Here is a 19,345-nt window from a genome sequence, read left to right on the forward strand (position 1 = left end):
CATTGGTTTTCATGGATTTGAATTCCTTTTCTTCTGCTCATCTCCTTTGTAGTTCTCCTGGCAAATATATTACATTTCCATATGGTGTAGGTCTAAAAATAAATTAGACTTTTTTTTATATTAAGAGAAAAATGAAAAAGAAATATTTCTTCTTACTGGTTTTTATAATCACACAACTACATTTCTGCACTGTTTATATTTTTAATTTATTTTTTTTAAAGTAGATTTGAGCTATTTGAATTTCTTTCAAAAAGAACCTCCTTTGGTGTTTCTTGGAAAGTGGATCTACTAACAAATTTTCTTAGTGCATTAATCTGGGAATACTTTTATTTTATTTTGCTGTCACTAATGGAAGACATTTATACTTGATTGCCAAGTTTCATTGTTGTTGTTGCTATTGTTATTGTTTTAGTCTCCAAATATGTATTCTCACTGCCTTCTGGTTTCTGTTGTTTCTGATAAGTCAGCTGATGCTCTTCTTGGGGTTCCCTTATAGGAAGGTGACAATTCATTTGCTTTTTGATGTTTTCGGGATTTTCTTTTCCTTGTCTCTGTCTTTTATTGGTTTTATTGAAGCATATTCTTTGGGAATCTCTGAATTTACCTTGCCTCAATTTACTAAGATTCTAGGTATGTAGAGTCATGTTTATCAATTTATCAGGAAGTTCAGCCACTATTCCTTTGCATCTTTTTCTTGCTTTATTCTCGCTCTTTTCCTCCCATTATACGTGTTTGGATATGTCCCCTTGTGTCTCTCAGTTCCCTGAGATTCTGATTATTTTCTTCCATTATTTTTTTGTTATTTGGAATGTGTAGCCTGTATCAATCTATCTTCACGTTTGCCATTCTTATTCCAGTTCACATCTGCTGTTGAGCCCTTCTAGTGAATTTAATTATTTCGATCGTTGCACTTTTTTACTCTGGAATTTTCTTTGGTTCATTTTTTTTTTCATAATCTGTCTCTATTGATTTTCGGTATTGATGCAATATGATGCATCCTTTTACTTTTTCAAATTGTGATTTCCTGCATTTTTTGTCAAGATTTGTAATAGTTTCTTTGGAGTTTTTGCCTGTTAATTCCAACCTCTGATGACTTTAGTTCCTGCTGTCAATTTGTTGTTCATTTTACAGTAAAAGAGGCATACTTTCCTGTGTCTTTCCATGTCCCTTAACTTTTACGTTGGAAATAAGTCTTCTCTCTCCCTCTCTCCAGACTACTTTTATTTTTTGTTTGATTATTTGGTGGTCAGCTGGATTATTTTCATATTTAGAAAAGTGATTTCCTTATTGTAGTGCAAAGTGTCTGGTGTTGTTCTCCAGGTATTGCAGAGTTGGTTATGCTGAATAAATATTTGTCATATGCCGTATGTTCTTAGGATCATTGCGAGAGTTTTAACTTTCTTCAAAGCAATTTTCACCAGTTCACTGGGAAGCAAGTCTGCAGAACTCCTAAAGCTATCATGCCACTCACTATGTGTTCTTATAAACATAAGTTTTGTATTTAAATCGTTGTTCTATAGGATTCTTTCTTCATGTAGATGAGAAGTGTGAATATAATTGTATCCTCTTTGTACTCATTTATTCTCATTTTTGGTGGGGAAGAGGGAAAATTCAATCTAACCCAAGTGATCTGCAATGACCATATCATTATATGATAAATTCGTATATACTTGTTTCTACTTCTGATTTTTTAAAAATTGTCTTCTATTTTTTGGTAAGTTTAGTGACATGCCAGTGGAAACTTCTCATTGTTTGAGTCTGTAAAATGTGTTTTAAGATCTGATTAGGTTAGTTTTCTTATTCTTTATTCTTCATTTAAAAAATAGTCTTGCTTTTTTTTTTTACAAATAAGGTTTAGAATAAGTTTCACTATCAAAATGAAGATCTATTAGTATTTTTTTTGGATTTAAGTGAGATTTATTAATTTTCTTTGTATAAAGGATGTGGCTTCAGCTTTCTGTCCAAGAGAATTTCATGTTCACATTTGTTCAATTACTCTTTTGAGTTTTAACTGTGTTTAATTTTTTTTCCTTATTGTAAGATTTACATATTTCTTATTAAGTTTACTCCTAAATATTTGATGAAGTATATGGGATTTTAGATATTAATTTTATAATTTCCATACTATGTTATTTTGTTTTCTAGAATGAATTCTCAATGTATTCTTATCTTTGCTAGGTTATAGGTATGGCTTCTTAAGCTAGATATTTCTAACTGATTTTTCATTTTTGATGATTTTGGCTTGTACCTGCAGTACAATGTTAAAAAGTGAAAAAGTGTAGTGGGTGCTTTTGATATATTTTTCTATTTTTGATGGAAACTCATCTGGTATTTTTTAAATATATTCATATTTAATATGTAATTATACTTGTATATAAAATTACATGACAATATATGAATAATTTTAAATTGCCTTTTTTCTATATCATGAAGTGATTCAAATGAAGAATGAGTCTGAAATTTTCAAATTTTTTTACTTTCCATCATTTGTGAAGACAATAACATAAAATTTTTAGTAGCTGTATAAGCACAAGAATGATACTCTTATATTTCCTAATATTGACTCATCCTTGATTTTTAGGAATAAACCAGAAGATTTATTCCTAACATGATGCTGATTTTTAAAAATGTTTATTTCTGATTACTTATATTAATTATAAATATCAATGGAGTTTATGTGATATTTCAGTACATGAATGCAGTGTGCACTGATCAATTCTATTCTCCCTTATCCCCTTCCCAACTTCTACATTCAAGTTCACAATTTTTAGCCTCCACATAGGAGAGAAAATGAGGCATTTCTGCATATGGCTTATCTCAATTAACATAATATTCTGTAGTTCCAAATATTTTTCTGCAAATGACAGGATTTCATTCTTATAGCTGAAAAGTAGCCATAGTGTATACATACCACATTTTGTCTATTCTTCTGTTGATGGGCACCTAGGTTGGTTATGTATCTTGGCTACTGTGAACAATGCCACAGTAAGCAGGGACATGCAGTTATCACTGTGGTATGCTGATTTCATTACCTTTGCACATATACCAGAAGCATGATAGCTTCATTATATGACAGATCTACTTTGAGTTTTGGGGGTACCTCCACACTCTTCTCCACAATATTTGTAATAATTTACTTTCTCAATAAGTGTATGAGAAATCCTTCTTCTCTACATCCTCACTAGTATTTTCTTGTTCTTTTTTTTCATTTTTTTATATTTTGGTAATAAACATTCTTATGAAAGTAAGATGGTATCACATTGTGGTTTTAATTTTCATTCCCCCAATGATCAATAAAAATTAATCATTTTTTATGTATTTGTTGACCATTTAGATTTATTCTTTTGAGAATTAGCTAATTAATGAATTTGTTTATTTTAAAAAATTGGATTTCATGTTTTTGTTAAGTTTTTAACTCATTTTATGTTATGAATATTAATCCTGTGTTAGGTGGATAGTTTGTAAATATTTTCTCCCATTCTATATGTTTTCTTTTTGTTGTTCATTTTTTCCTTTATTGTATAGATGCTTTTGAGTTTGATAAAATCTAATTTATCTTTTTTTTGTTTTTCATTTTTGGGCTTTTCATAGCTCCAAATATCATTGCCTATACCAATGTCTTACAGTGTTTTCCATGTTTTCTTCTAGTATTTCACAGTTTCAGGTCTTACTTAGGTCTTTGATCCATTTTGGGTTGATTTTTTTTTGTTGTTGTTGTTGGTTGAGAAATGGAGTAAATCTCAGTCTTCTACATGTAGATATGCAGGGTCCCAGCACCATTTATTGAAGATACAGTGCTTTCCTGGTGTGATATTTTTGTGGCTTCCTTGAGAAACAGTTGGCTTGTAGATGTGTGGGTTTATTTTGGGGATCTCTTCTGTTCCATTGTTCTCTGTATCTGTTTTTGTTATAGGACCATGTGGTTTTAGTTTCTGTATCGCTATAGTATATCTTGAAATCAGGTGTCATGTTTCCAACATACTGAGAATTTTTGCTTGGTAAGATTTTACTCAAGTGTTTTTGCATCAATATTTTTGAGTAGGATGAGTTTGCCACTTATTTTTGCAGATGAGATCCGCACATAAGACTTAATAATTATAGCATAACAAACAATCAAAACATCATAAGCATCCACACTGCTTAAGAAATATATTTCAAATTAGAATAATTTGCTAAGGGCACAAAACTGGATGAGAATGACATTATTTTACCTTAATACCTATTCTAATTGGTGGATAGTTTATACAGAGACTCAGAGCCTGCCTTGGGATGCATGACAAGGAGTTACAGAGGATTTGAGATTTGTAGGTTAGAAGAAGAGAAAGGGAAGGAGAGGAGGACAGAATCTAATGAGTCTGTGGATGTCCAGACATGAAAGAAAGTTCTGAGTAGGTATTTGTGTGATTTACCCAGGAGTACTGAGGAACCCAGTGTAGTTTCAAAATTTCTCTCATTCCCTCTGCCACCGGGCTGTACCTCATCTCTATTGTGCCCATCCTTCTTGATCATCGTCTGCAACAGCCTGAGTTAGTTGTATGTATAGCTATAGCTGGGGAATGGAGAGAAAGTTACCCCCCCCCCCACAGAGACTGTGGACCCCCTTTGAAAGAGTATCACCTTGCAGATCCCAGGGCAATCCCCAGGGCAAGACCAACTGTAAAGTGCATCCATGACAGAGAGTCAGTCTCCGGAGTCTGGAAAAGGAGGTGGACTAGCTTAGAAGTGAGTTTTAAATAGTCTGTCTTATCCTGAACGACTAAAGGAAGGTGACACTGGGGAGGTGAAGAGGCCAAAACAGAGCAGCCTGATAATCAAGTCTACTCTTGCATAGCATTTAAAATCTGAATGTCACATTCATATGCATAATTTCATTTGAACTTTTATAGGAATTTGGTGTGTTAGGTAGAGCAAGCCGTGTTATTATTTTCTAGTTGAATAAAATTACATTGTAAAAGGTCATGTTCTTAGTTCAAGGTCACACAGCTAGTTAGAGGTGAAATCGAGTTTATGTCTAGGCTTTCCAAATCTTTTCTTTTTATTTTTCATGGTAATTGAGACCCAGAAAGCTATATGTTCCTGAGGGAATTCTTCTGCAACTTTCATCTCTAACCTGGAGTGAGTTTTATTTGCCTACCCTGGGCATCATTGATTTGATGTGATTCTTTGAGACCTTCATAGACTGAAGGTGCCAAGTGAACACCCTAAATAGGAAGTGAAACTGATACACACACACACATACACAGTTGAATCTTGACTTGCCAAACTGATCACACTTATAATGCCATTTCTGTGCACATTTGATGTTCCTGGAGGTGTTACCAACTGCAATCAAAATATGTATGGGTGTTTACTTGCTTTGAAAAATGATGATGTCGCTAAAAGTAATTCAGTAAAGATCCCTGATCATTGCCAGTTTGACAGATATGGATCAAAGTAAACTTCCTATAGAGACAGTAAGTTGCTCAGTGATTCACCAAGCTGAACTTTAAAATGTGCTTCTAGTAGTCTGTGAATATGATGCTATGCATGGGTGACACCTTAGATTTCTACTTGGCTGCTTGCAAAGATTAATGACCAGTGTCATGGCAAGAAAGAAAAAAAGTACTGATTGTGGAGAATGCACAGTACATCTCATAGTTTCCTTAAATAGCATTTAAGTATTTTTTTCTTGCATAGAATATATTTTTACTCCCACCAATTAATGAGAGCACTATGAAAATTGCAATGAGCTCTGTTAAGTAATATTTTATCTCAGTAAGACCCCTATATGACTTTTGTTAAAAACTAGGGTCACTGTCTTGCATTTCCAAATGCTTGGTCATCTGCTGGGAGCCATCAGCCAAGTAGGTATGACAAATTCCTTGCCAGCTTACTCCCATGCTGTCTAGTGGAAGGACTTCTGAAAGGTGACCTTGCTCAAGGACCAGGGCAGGATCCGTGTTTAGGGTGTTCCCCCTTTAGAATAGGGCGGTTTAGCATAATAGGAGATTAGGGTGTTCCCCCTTTAGAATAGGGCAGTTTAGCATAATAGGAGATTAGGGTGTTCCCCCTTTAGAATAGGGCGTATCCTGCTGCTGAGTTCCTCTTGAGTTTTTAGGGTCAGACAGTATATTTTGGGAGACAGAAGCCCATGTGGAGTGGATTTGGGCAGAGAGTGGATTTGGGAGAGAGTGGATTTGGGCAGAGAACGTGGATTCCCCCAGAGCGTGTTTGTAGACGGCCAGTGTGAATTCGGGAATAAAGAATTGCTGTTTGAATCTACAAGCTGTGTGGAGATTCGTGATTTGTGCCCAGCCAGAGACTGCGGCAGTCATCTATGACAGGATATATTTGGCAAATGTACTCATATTTTGTAGAAGTAATTCCATAGTGAATTTTAAACATTCTAACTGCAGAAGAATAAGAGCACTGCAAACTTTTTAGACACTTGGGAAAACTAAGTTGCCATCTTTTGAAATCGACTAGTATTTTAACATTGTACTTTCAGGAATTATTTTTAATTTTTATTCTTTTCAGTTATACATAACATCAGAATTCATTTTGACATAATTACAAAAGCATGGAATATAATGTGCTTTAATTCAGTCCCTCGAACGTCCCCTTTACCTCTCCTTCTCTCTCCCCCATTCCCTTTCCTCAATTCTGCTGATCTTTCTGCTATTGACTTATAGTTTTATTTTTTAATTGTGACATTGTTGATATATATACATCAAAAGGAGATTCACTGTAGTGTATTAGTAATTATATAGTTTTAAGCTGTATAAGTAAAATATCTTTTTATAATCTGACCCTCAATTGTTTGTTCCAAGAGACTAGCTACAATTACAATGTTTTTTCCTGGTTTACATATTGAACTGTAGAGGACCTCAGAGACATGGATTCTAACAAAACACTGACATTTGGACTGATGTGTCCAGTAAAAGTGATGTAGCCTCATTTTGCCTGTGACCGTACCCAATCCATTTACTAGGTTTACAATAAATTAAATCCAGCTCTCCTTATTTAATTTTAACCATCTTTTCTTAATAAAAAATATTTCAACCAACCCCTCAATTAAATGAACTTTGTGTTTTCCATCATTTACTTAAAAATCAACTCCAATAGTTGCTAAATGTAATTTTTTTAGAGTAAATAGCTGCTCTAGTAAGAAATATAATTGCTCATTTTCATAAGGTATTATTTCTTTTGTTTTTAATGAGTAATTTAAAAATCTATGTTTATATACAAATTAGCAGTAAAACATTTTGCAGGTGGGAACTTTCACACAGGAAACATTTTGCTCTTGAATTCCATGAATGATGTGGAGTGGATCCCTTGATGAAGACCAGAGCAGGGGATGTTGAGGTGCTGAGGTGATTCCTCAGTGGTTTTCCTAATGTGGCTCCATAGGAAGTGTCACTTAGCAGCATTTGGATGTATATAGCTATATCATTTTCAGTGCAAAAAAAAAAATCAAATATGAACTCTTGAATTATTTGAGAAGGGGCAAAAATTGTGCTAGTTGTCATTGTTAAAATTATTTTTGAATGCTTTTTGTTTTATCCAATTAAAAAAAACCTTTGTTCTTTAATTAAAATGAATTATTTGAGACAGATTTTGTTAATAAAGAAGTTTTACAATAGAAAAAGTGGACAGTATAGAGTCATGGCAAAGTTATAAAGGTCAGTTTAAGTAAATAAGCATTTTTGATGAAGGAGGAAACTTTTTCCATGTCATGGCTATCCCTAGCCCACTGGCAGGTGGGGAAGATAGATGTCCATCATAGTGCATCACCTCTGAGTTTACCTGACACACACCTGATAGCAAAATGTTATGATCCTAACTCACTTTGTGAGCTGTAAAAGATTGGTCTTGCTTCCCTAGGAAATTTGCTTGAGGAAAACCTTTGGTTATCTCTGTGCCCTGACTTTAACCAAGCAATCACCAGTCTTTCTCCCATATGGACTGCTGTATGGTTTTCTGCACATTATATTTCTAGTTTTGGGAAATGAAGTTCTACTTGGCTGGGACCTTGACAGTTCTCATCCATTCCAGCTTCCTTTGCTTGGAGTAAGATTCCAATATTCTATCCTAGCCAGAAGCTGGGGGTCTCATTTCACCTTGGTAGAGTACATAAAAATCTAGCTTTTCATTCTCCTAACAACATTATAAACATTATAACAGATGAGAGCGATGCTCACTGTTACCTTCCAACCACATGATAGCTCATTTGGGATATGGACTACTCTATATTAGTAGTATTTATTTTTAATTTAATTTAATTTTGTTTTAGATCCATGAGTCAAAGTTAGATGCAGAATAGACATTCGTAGAGGAGACTCCTTTAGGCTTCCTCCAATGACATCTTCTTCCTAAGTTGATGTCCATCTAGAATTCTTAACTCCAGAAGGGAATGTTATTGCAGGCAATTTACAACTGAGAGGATATGACCAAGTGTTGGTCATGCTCTGGTGCTTGACCAAACAATATTTAATATTTAAAAAGAGGAGAAGCTGAGGAGAACTGAGAAGTTGTCTAAGAACTCTTGTCAGACTTTCCCTTCATCTCGTTTTCTTTGGTGTTCTTCCAAATTGGAACAAGAAATCAAAAAGAAAGGATATTAAAATCACCAAAGTGTCGTAGTTGACCCTGACCCCTCTGGCCTCTGCCAGAATTAGACAGAGCTGATGGATGGCCAGTTAGGGAGGCTGCTGTGGAGTTGGGAAGTCTCACGGGACTGCTTCTCTGATGAGGTATTTTTCTATTTTGGTAGGAATTGCTTTAATGGGTTTTGGAAAGAGAGGAAGACACTGTTTTACTTTTATTTCTGGTCTCAGGTCTGCATTTATGGCTCTATGACTATCTCCATTCATGCTCTAAAATCCCTGCAAACTATCCATTCTTTTATGTGACAGTTCAGGCTGGATGCATTGTACTAGATTACTCCTCATACCTACAGTGAGTATACATACACACAGTGTGTGTAGAATACAAATGGGCCAGTGCAAGATGGACCATTGCTTCTTAATGCCTGATGTCCAGCTATAATGGGTACTTACCACTACAGCCTCTGAAAGTGATTTGTATCATATCATTTTTGCTTATTGTACAAAAGTAGCTTGCTGCATTTATTTTTTATACTTAGGAATCCAGCTCAGGTAGGCAAGTTTTTAGCTTTTAAACATAAGGAGGAGAGCATCTTAATTTTATTGGTGTTGCTAATGCAGTTAACAGCTATCCTGACAATAGCTTTTATGAGAATAAATGCTTTCTGACAAAATTTTCCTTGTTAGCTTACTCCTGAGAAACTCTACATTAGATCAAACTAAACTGAATTTGTCTCCTGCTGGATGCAGTATCTCCTCTGCAACTTTATTTAGATGTCTGGAACTTTCAGGACAGTGTCACATTTTACTAGGAATTATCTTGCTCAAGCAATCTTAGTCAAAACTTTTATACAAGTAAACTTAATACCCAGTATCCTTTAATGCATACGAAAGTACACCCCATAGAAAAGTGACAAATGCACCCTTTGTCTTTCTGATCTTCTGTCCCTGTTTTTTGTGAGACAGAAAACTGGGACAGGTACTTTTTCTTTACCATTGCCTCCTGTTGCTTTTTCTTGCTTCCTTGATTTCAAAACACATCAAATTATCTATCACTGAAACAACTAAAAGCACATGTACTTTTTTTCTAGCAGGTATAAGAAAAGAAAAAAAATTTATCTTTGTCTGTTTTTTCCTTTAATTCTAGCAAATGTGAACAGCGCTTTATTGAAAGTGCAGCATTTCTGTTTTCCCGGGTGTTCTCAGCTGTCCTTGACTTCTTTGTTTGCCTTCCTTCATTTCTGGAAGTTGTTGGCAGTGTTATTCTTAAATGTCATTCATGACGCATTTTTCCGACCTCTTAAGAAAAGTCATGTCAACTTATGTGCTTTATTCACCAGGGAAAGGGATTTCAGGATGGGATATTCACAATGTGCTTCACAATAAATTTTCTCTTACTCTAACATCAATTCATCAAACTTATAGGTTTGTTTTAAGCACGCAGATAATAGTAACCCTAAATAGGCAGTCATAAACCACTCAGAGTATAAAGTAAGAGTAAGATATAGAAACAGCAAAAGGATGAATATAATTCAGGTTAGATAAAGTGCAAATACCTTAAAACTAATACAAATGTTAAAAGAGTGAAAAAAAATAACACATTATGAACAGCATAACTTAAATGTAGAACATTCTAGAGAGACTCCTAATGAGAAATCATTAAGCCAAAGGAAGGCAGTGTTTTTGAGGATTGCAATAGGTAGTTGCCTTGGAGTAATGTGTCACAGATGCTTGGTACTCATATCATGCCCTGATTCTGAGTCAAATGCTTTGGGAAGTAGAATCAATTTTTTAAAGCACAGAAACCTCGTTATGGCAATGTTTACTACAGGAAGACATTCTACGTGAAATGGGGGTTTCTTAGCTTTTTTCTTCTGATGGGATTTCACTAAAGAAGAAATGGCAGGCTTTCATTAGGGAGTAAAAACATTAAGCTTTCTCAACTCATGGACCCCAAGCACAGAGTGCTTTAGTATCCAAGTAAAGCCTAGTAAATTTTAGCTTTAATAAGGTGAAGAAATTTAAAACAGCCTTAAAATGTCAAGTGTCTTATCACGCAAGAAGCAGTTTAGAAGGACAAAGACTTTTTATTGCATATTTTAAAACATCTCATGACCATTAATCCTAAAAAAAGAAGGCAGGCACAGAATAATTCTTGCTGAACAAATGACTATGGAATTCTGATCTGAAAGTTAATTTGTTGACTATTCTATTCTGGGTCATAGAATATAATTGACAACAATGTTCCCACATACAAATCCTGACTTGATAATTCATTATAAGTATTATAGTCATGATCCTGCTTTATATATCTCAATACAATGATCTTTTTTAAAAAATTATTTTTGTAGTTGTAGATAGACAGAATGCCTTCATTTAATTTGTTTATTTTTATTTGGTGCTGAGGATCGAACCCAGTGCCTCATGCATGCTAGGCAAGTGCCCTGCAACTGGACTACAGCCCCAGCCCCTATAATGATCTTTTGATTGTGAGTCTTGTCTTGTCAGACCTAGCTGAACAATATTATTTTATTAAAACATAACTATTGTTGTTTGTAAATGTGGTTCTCTCTTATTAATTCCTTAAGAGGATTTTCATCTATTTGTCTCTTGCAATTTTTTTGCATCTCTGAAAAATATTTCCCAACATAGCCTAAAGTAATATGGCTCTAAGAATTCAAAGACTTAAACCTTAATGACAAAATACTCAGAACTTAAAAAAAATCATTTTGAATAAGTATTCACACTTTCCTAATACTTAATGGTTATCAATGTTAAAGTACTGTGCCATTACTGAAAGATCATAAATCAAAGTACTTACATAGGAGAAATAAAAGTAGAGCAGGGTCTCAATAGAATGAATTATTGTCTAAAAATAACATTTTCCTAAAATACAATGAATTCTATTTTCATTAACATCTCCAATGGAAAATAGAATTTTCTTCTCCTTATTAGAATTGTTGAGATGTATTAAAGATAAACATTGTCAAAATACCAAGGAGCAGAGGGAAGAACTAGGTCTGTGTAATTCCGATATATAATAAACCAAGTCCTTTCTCTCCCCATGCAACCTGGACCTTGTCTATGGCAACGTCCTCCACTATAAATTCTCTTCCTCTACGGTGATGGCAGATCATATTGGTTTCCTCCATTTCAGTAATCACAAATAATCTAGATTCTGCAAGTTTTTTTGAACTTGAATGTTTCTCCGCTTTGAATTCCTTTTCTCCAACTATTTGAATAGATGGTTAAATTTCACTCATGATATCTCCATGCCCTTCAATGTGGTTGATTATTTCCAAATATGGTCACAGTAATTATTCCATTTCTGAATAGACAGTCAACTCCTCCTGTCCAGAGGTGGACTCTTTTTCTCCATTTTCAGTCTGGCATGGACTTATACTCTCCTAGACTAATAAGATTCTGCATGAGTGATGTGTAAGAATGCCTAACTCAGACTTTAGGAAGATATGTAGCTCCTCCTCTTGCTCTTTTGGGATCGAGACTCCACATTTTGTTAAAAATGTAACACCTGCAAATTGTCAAGGAAAAAGAGAACACTTTCCTAGGTAACTTTAATGGATGAGAGAGTTGTTCTTTCCCAGAAATGCAATAAAATAGTGTTTCTAGTTTCACCAATGCTAACTGGATTGTATGCCCATCTCTGAGCCCATTCTTCTGGGCATGAAGGACAACTCCATCTATTGTCTTAATGTCGTCAGGGTGCAGGAGTATGTGTCTCGGTTTAAGACAATGTGAGACTACTAAAAGATATATTAGAAGGAGCTAAATTATGACCACATCCTCAAGATTGTTTTCTCAGCAGTTTAAATCATAAAGGCTGGCTAAGTTTACCCACATTTATAACCTAGAGATTTGCTATTTACTCTTTCTTCTGCCTCAGGCTTTTGACTCAGAGCCAATACAATTTGTAAATCTGCCAACATATAGATTTCTTGGAAATTTGAATTCAGGATTTGAATTATTTATAGTACTTTTCTTTAGGAGTTTTTTTTTTTAACATGGTAGTTATAATCCTAGTTTTTACTCTACTATCTAACCCAGTCTTGGACATAGGAGGATCACATTTATAGGTTTTGGAGAATAAAAAATATTTTAAGGACTATTGATTCTTTTTTACAGAGGAATGAAATTCAGTCTATATAGAATATTATTTAAAGCTACTGAAAGAGTCCTAAAATGTGTGACATTTTTTTGTAGGTTATTCAATAAATCTAATTTGCCAGAAATAGATGTCTTCTCCATCAATATCCATGTCACTTGAAGATAGCTCAATAATTATCAGAAGGTGAAAAAGAGAGAACATGCAGGATGGTTTGAGGAGACATGGAACAGGATTTATGCTATATTTCTTTTGCAATTTTTCAAGGGTAGATAGAGGAGTGCTTTCTGGAGGTCCATTGGGAGCTTGGGAGTGCAAATACTTCCTCCTTTTTCTTCTCATATTAAATGACAAGTCGGAACCCTGAGTCAGTACTCACTGGCCTAACTCACTCAGAGGAAGCATTTCACTAGCACAAGCCACCATGGGGAACCAGGAGTCAGTGGACAAAAACTCAAAAACAGTATCTATTTCTCTCCTCCTTATTTCTCATCATGAATTTTTATTCTTTTTTCCCTACTTTTAAAGATATTTTAAACTTTCAATTTTGGAATGATTTTATACTTGCAGAGAGTTGCAAGCACATTACTGCAGTGTTCTCACATGTCCTCATCCTGCACCACACAGCCATCCTCTTGTATTACTCTGTCCATTGGTCAAAACAAAGAACCTAGCTTTGGTATTTTGCCACTAATAAGACCACAGAATTCGTTTGCTTCCACTAGGTTTTTGACTATCCTCTTTCTTCCCAGGATTCAATCCAGCACACCACATGTATTCATTTTCTTGAATGCCTCCTCATTTTCTTTACTCTACCTCTCTCTCTGCTTTCTCTCTTCCTTCAGTTGACTCTCTATTGTCTCTCAATTTCAGCATCCTTTACATTATTATCACATTTTCCTCAACATGTTTCTTCTGAACTCTTGCAGCCCAGCTCTGCTCCTCTGTGCTCCACTGTAACTGTTTATTCACTCATGAAAGTCACTGTTTCAGAACAGTTTTAGGGCTACAGAAGAGACTGTGAGGAGTGCAGAGTTCCCATACACTCCACAGCTAGTTCCTCTGGTGTAAACATCATTACATTACATTAGAATGCTATGTTTGTTACAGTGAAGGAAACATTGATGAATTTTGTGCTTAATTCATGTGACCTTAGCTTTGACCTAAGAATCTTTTTATTTCACAAATCACTGTCTTGTTACCATCTTAGGGTCAGTCACTGCGTCTCCTGGTCCCCTCTTGGTTGTGACACTTTCTTGAACTTTCCCTGTTTGGGATGATCTTGGCGGTTTTGAAGAGTACCAGATAGTTATTTTGTGCAATATCCTTTATTTTGGTATTTCATGCTTTATCTCACGATTATAATGGAGATAAAGACAATAGGAATAAAGTTCAATTTTAATACATCCTATCACATCCACACACTATAGCACCACTTTCAATTATTTTTAGTTTTTTTTAAAAATTTGTTCTTATTTGTTATACATGACAGCAGAATGCATTTTGACATCTGGTTGTACATGGTGTAGAATTACAATGGTCTGCAATCATATATGCACGTAGCAAAGTAATGTCGGATTTATTCTACTATCTCTCCTATCTCCCATCCCCCCTTCCCTTAATTCCCCTTTGTCTAATTCAAAGTACTTCTGTTCTTCCCTACTCTTCCCCTTATTGTGAGTTAGCATTCATATATTGAAAGAACATTTGGCCTTCAGTTTGGGAGGGTTGGCTTATTTCACTTAGCATGATAGTCTCCAGTTCCATTCATTTACTAGCAAATGCCATAATTTTATTTCTCTTTAGGGTTGAGTAGTATTCCATTGTGTATATATACCACATTTTTTTATCCATTTATCTGTTGAAGGGCACCTAGGCTGGTTCCATTGCTTAGCTATTGTGAATTGATCTCAATCACATGACTGGGGCAGTAGTTTTCAGGTTTATTCATTGTAAAGTTATTTTCCTACTTCCTTTTATGTATTCAATGGAAAGATGTCTCTAATAGTATTTGTACATAAGGAATGGGTTGTATTTACATGGATAATTTGTACTCATTCTACACAAGGGATGTGTCTATTTGTTAAATTATTTAATCTTTATATCAATGTTGATCATGAATTTTTTTTAATACCTTGAGTAATAAACTGATACTACTTGATTTTGTTGCTAGAGTTCTTAGGTCCTTTTGACATATGCCATTTAATTTGCAGATTTTTTTCTTCCATTTTTTTTAAATTTCTGAAACTATAGTACTCCAGGACTATTTTATATATTTTCTGCCTCAATCCTAGAATGAAACATTTCTCTAAGAATCTCAATTGTTTTTCTTTTTCTTTATTTTCTTCTTCCCTTCTCTTCTTTCCCCCATTTCCTTCTTTCCTTCCTAGAGGGGTATTGGAATTCAAGTTCATACAGTTATCAATCATTTTTGAAAATATCTCTTGAACTTATTCCTTCCATAGCAATATCAATGCTCATAGTCCAATATATACTATATGCTAACTTTGATAGTTTTTTGCTGAAAGCTACTAGAATATTGCATGGCATTTTTAAACATTCCCCTGTGTATTTTATATATGAAATAACACACATTGCATTTATGAACAGTGCTAGATTTTTCCACATGCATTCAAGAGTATGCATTACTTGGTTCTGCTATGCTTACTGAATATGACTTCCTATGTTTTTAAACACTCTACCTGCTTTTTGATGTGCCTTTTTTGTAGCATCTCACAAGTGAAACACCCATTCCTATTTCTGTGTTTTTGTTTGGGCATTTTCCCTGTGTAGGATTTTCTTACTCTCAGATGTAACTCTAGGTTCATCTTTATGTATTAATTGCCAGATTTTATTAGAGTAACTTCACATAACATAAATATCAGCAGATTGTAAATTGAAATCAAAACACCTCAATATATGTGCCCAAACATAAGTAAGTGAATTTATACTCCTTACTGGAGAGTCTTCACCCTGTTATTCCACTTGTTTTCTCTCCCCACTAGGATTCTCCCTAACTATGAACACAATCAGCAACATGGACATCTTCCTGAGAATGTTTCAGCCTGTGATCAGGACTGTTGCCAAGCATTGCCCTCTGCAATAGAGTGAAATGAAGAATAATGTAAGGTTTCCATATTAGTCAAATCCACTTGGTAGGGAATTTAATTAAGATCACGTAATGATGGCTCACTTATGATGGAACTTACGACAGAGGTAAGAGCCGGGTTCACGGGAGTGACAATAGTGCAGGAGTGAGGACCAGCAGGCTCTTTCCACCCTGAGGGTCATAGAGACAAGAGGATGAAGAGAACCACATTGGGCAGAGAGCCTTGAATGGAACAGTGGCTTTGGTAGTTATAGGTAGCATGAGGAAGGCTCTCAGGGAGGGAACCAGTGGGGCAAAAAGTGATGATTCCAGAATGGAGAAACAAGAGATGGGGATAACTGAAGACCTCACACCTCTCTTCTCTGATTGTTTTAGGGGTCTTCATCCACTGGCCCCCATGGAAGTGACAGGACATGGTCGATCTGATGATACAACCCATGCAAGTGAGCCCCAGAGACACAAAACAGGATGGAAAAGGGTACAGAACGAGTCTAGGGTAGATAATGGAAATTTTAGGCCCTTTTAAGTTTAGCTCCTAATTCATGTCTGTCATACGTTGATGAATTAGATACTTCTCTCTTAATTTTAGTGTCAAATGTCACAATTAGAAGCATGAGGGTGTCATTAAATGCTGAATTTCATTTTGATACACTTTGAAGTTGAGATAAAATGAAAATATCATTTCATAAAAACAATAAGGCCTTCTACTTGCATTATGCTTTATGGTTCTAAGTGCTTTTGCATATGTGGTCTCATTTAGAAGATACTAAAAAACCAATAAATCATAACCATCGGTCCCATGCTATATTCTGGATGCTCTTCTGAAGAAATTAATTCCAATTACTTTAGTAAGATGGTGTATCTTATAGATAAGAAAATAAGACACAGTGAGGTTATCTAAGTTGCCAAAGAGTAGAACTTGGATTTAAAGACAGAATCTACCCTCAAAACCAACCCATGTGATGTTTTTGACATGTGCAATTAAAATGGAAAGCTTAAGTGTATCAATAGCTATTTTTCATAAGAAAAAAAGAAACAAAGGATTTGGGAAGAGAATGCTAAATTCTTTGAATTTTTTTGGGTAAAGAATTTAGCAAAAAGAAAATGATTTGTAAGTTCAGACCATTTTTGCTATGGTAGCCATGATGTAGTCACATTTCAAGTTCCTGTTAGAGCTAATGCATACATGTGTTTATATGTGTATCAAATAAAGATGTGACACACAAAAGCATAAATACACATATTTGGGTTTCTATTTAATGTACACACAAAAAATAATCAAATTCACTCCACTTAGATAAATGCTATCAGGTGTCAACAGCAGATCTCCTCTTGGAAGGGCTCCAGATTCCCTGTGCTGAGAAGTGGCCCTCACGTCAGTTATATGGTAAGGAGTCTATACCTCTTCTTGCTTTCCTCAGAGAGTCAGAGGTAGCACTGCCACACAGCTGTCCAGAGCTACAGCATCTCTGAGGTTCTCCTGCAGTGTGCATTGTGTTTCAATATTCCATGTCAGCAACATACTTTCAACCATTTTTTTCAGGGCACCTGTTGCTCTGATGTTCCTTTTCTTCAGCCTGAGTAGGACAGCTTGGATTTGTGTTTGGTACATATGCTCTTTACTTATTAATATTCTTTGTTATTTCTAGCCCTTAAGATTCACATTCCTTAAGATGCACATGAATCTTGGGCCATTATAACCTCGGTGTATTTTTTTTTTTATTCCCTTAATTTAACACAACCCAACTCAATTTTTTAAAATGCAATCCATTTTTATTTCTTTCCTTGATTTATCTACATCAAAATATTCATATCATATTGCCTTATATTGAAAATAGGTATTTATTCTGTACAATGAAATCCCAATCCTTATGTCAAGTAGTAGACATTATTCAACTATACTATCTTTTCTTACCAATCTTAATGTGGTTTTCTGTGCTTTGTCTATATTGGCTTTTCCTTAGCAACCCAAATAAGATCTTCTTTCATGTGATGAACAACTATTCGCCTTCCTTGACTAATTTCCCCTTGATATTTTGATCAAATTTTAAGCATTATTGTCTAGAGATCATTTCCATTAAATTGTGGGTTTAAATATTGAAATATCTCTTTAGAACACCACAATTAATATTTAGCAGTGACTTTAGTGTCTCAAATTAACTAACTTATGCATTCATGTAATCTTCTTCTCCTCCTTAGCTCCCCTGTACAGGGAGCCCCATGGGACCAGGATCACATTCCTTTGGTTCATCATGTCAGAGTGGCACTGAGCACAGGATCAGGTTCAGCACTTAGGAGACACTATAAGAAATCTCTGAGAGACTGAATGAATTTTGATCATCAACTAATTCTGTTATGTATGGAAGGTAAGATGTTTTGGATTTTTTGGAATGCCTAGAGCATTTTAATTTGTTTAATTAATCTTCACCCAATTCCTTTTCTCCCTTTCTTCCTTTCCTCAAATCTTCAGGGCTTCTTGGACTCCAATTTTGGGTACTGAATGCTTTTATTACCTGTTTTAGACACAATTCCCTATGAGGTCTGGCTTTTGGTAAGGGGATTGAACTCAGGAGCACTTGACCACTGAGCCACATCCCTACACTGTATTTATTCTCATCTGTGTTCTGCCATGTGTACACTTTCTCTGTGAGTTTCTCAGGTTTGCTTTATGATTCTGGACTTAGATGTATATATTATTCAAATCTCTCAGCAATTTGTGTTTTTGCCCTTTCACTCATTTTCTGATATTTGTAAAATGAATTCTGCTCAGATTTGCCTATTGAGCATACTTGCTTCTTTCCTCCCTCCTTCCTTCCTTCCGTCTTTTCTCCTCACCTCTATTCCTTGGTCTTTTTTTGTTTTGTTTTGTTTCTTTGTTTATTCTTTTTCTTGTGCTTAATTTGGAGACTTCGTGCATCACCATCCCCCCTGTACCTACCCAGCTCCATTTCTTGCTTAATAAACTGGGCAACTCTTTCATAATTACACAACTTGGAAGTATTTCCTGTTAATTGGAATGTGTATAAACTCATTTCCACAAAATCTAAATTGCCTTTTCTCCCTAAGGAACACCTTTCCTCTAACAAACGCAGGTAAGAGTGTCCTATTATCTTCTGTGCACTGAAGACTTAGGGAAATTATGCAAGATTTATTTTTTATTGCCTGTTGTAGACATAATTCCCTGATGTGGGCTGGCTTCTGTGATTGCTTCTATATTTGGTGGCAAGATTTGATCTCTATCTCCCTTTCCATTTGACTTTATTTTAGAGCTTTCTTTAACTTTTTACTCCCAAATCTTAGATTAACTGTGTTTGTTCCTTGGTACCCAATTCCTTCTCTCCAAATGCTAGCCACATCAGAGTCCTGGATTAGAGCCCCAAGTCTCCTGCTTGAAAAAGTTAAGTGTTCACACCAATGACACAGCAGTCTGTCTTATCTGATATTGTATGTAAAAGTCAACAAGTCCATATAGATGAAACCTATGAAAGTTGGGGGGGAATGGCGAAACAAAAGATAAATTCTGCATGA

The 19,345-nt window shown here is 35.1% G+C and overlaps 1 long non-coding RNA gene across 1 annotated transcript in view; it reads left to right on the top strand.

The window, feature by feature from the left end:
• Positions 1-16,277, top strand: part of LOC143387857 (uncharacterized) — an 82,040-nt gene extending 65,763 nt beyond the window's left edge. Inside the window, exons 2-3 of the long non-coding RNA XR_013089925.1 lie at positions 15,714-15,832; positions 16,193-16,277. This is a non-coding gene — a long non-coding RNA (uncharacterized LOC143387857). The remainder of the gene's footprint in view (positions 1-15,713; positions 15,833-16,192) is intronic.
• Positions 16,278-19,345: the final 3,068 nt, after the last annotated feature.

The sequence above is a fragment of the Callospermophilus lateralis genome, unplaced genomic scaffold, assembly GCF_048772815.1.
Source record: "Callospermophilus lateralis isolate mCalLat2 unplaced genomic scaffold, mCalLat2.hap1 Scaffold_551, whole genome shotgun sequence".
In the NCBI taxonomy this organism is placed as follows: domain Eukaryota; kingdom Metazoa; phylum Chordata; class Mammalia; order Rodentia; family Sciuridae; genus Callospermophilus; species Callospermophilus lateralis.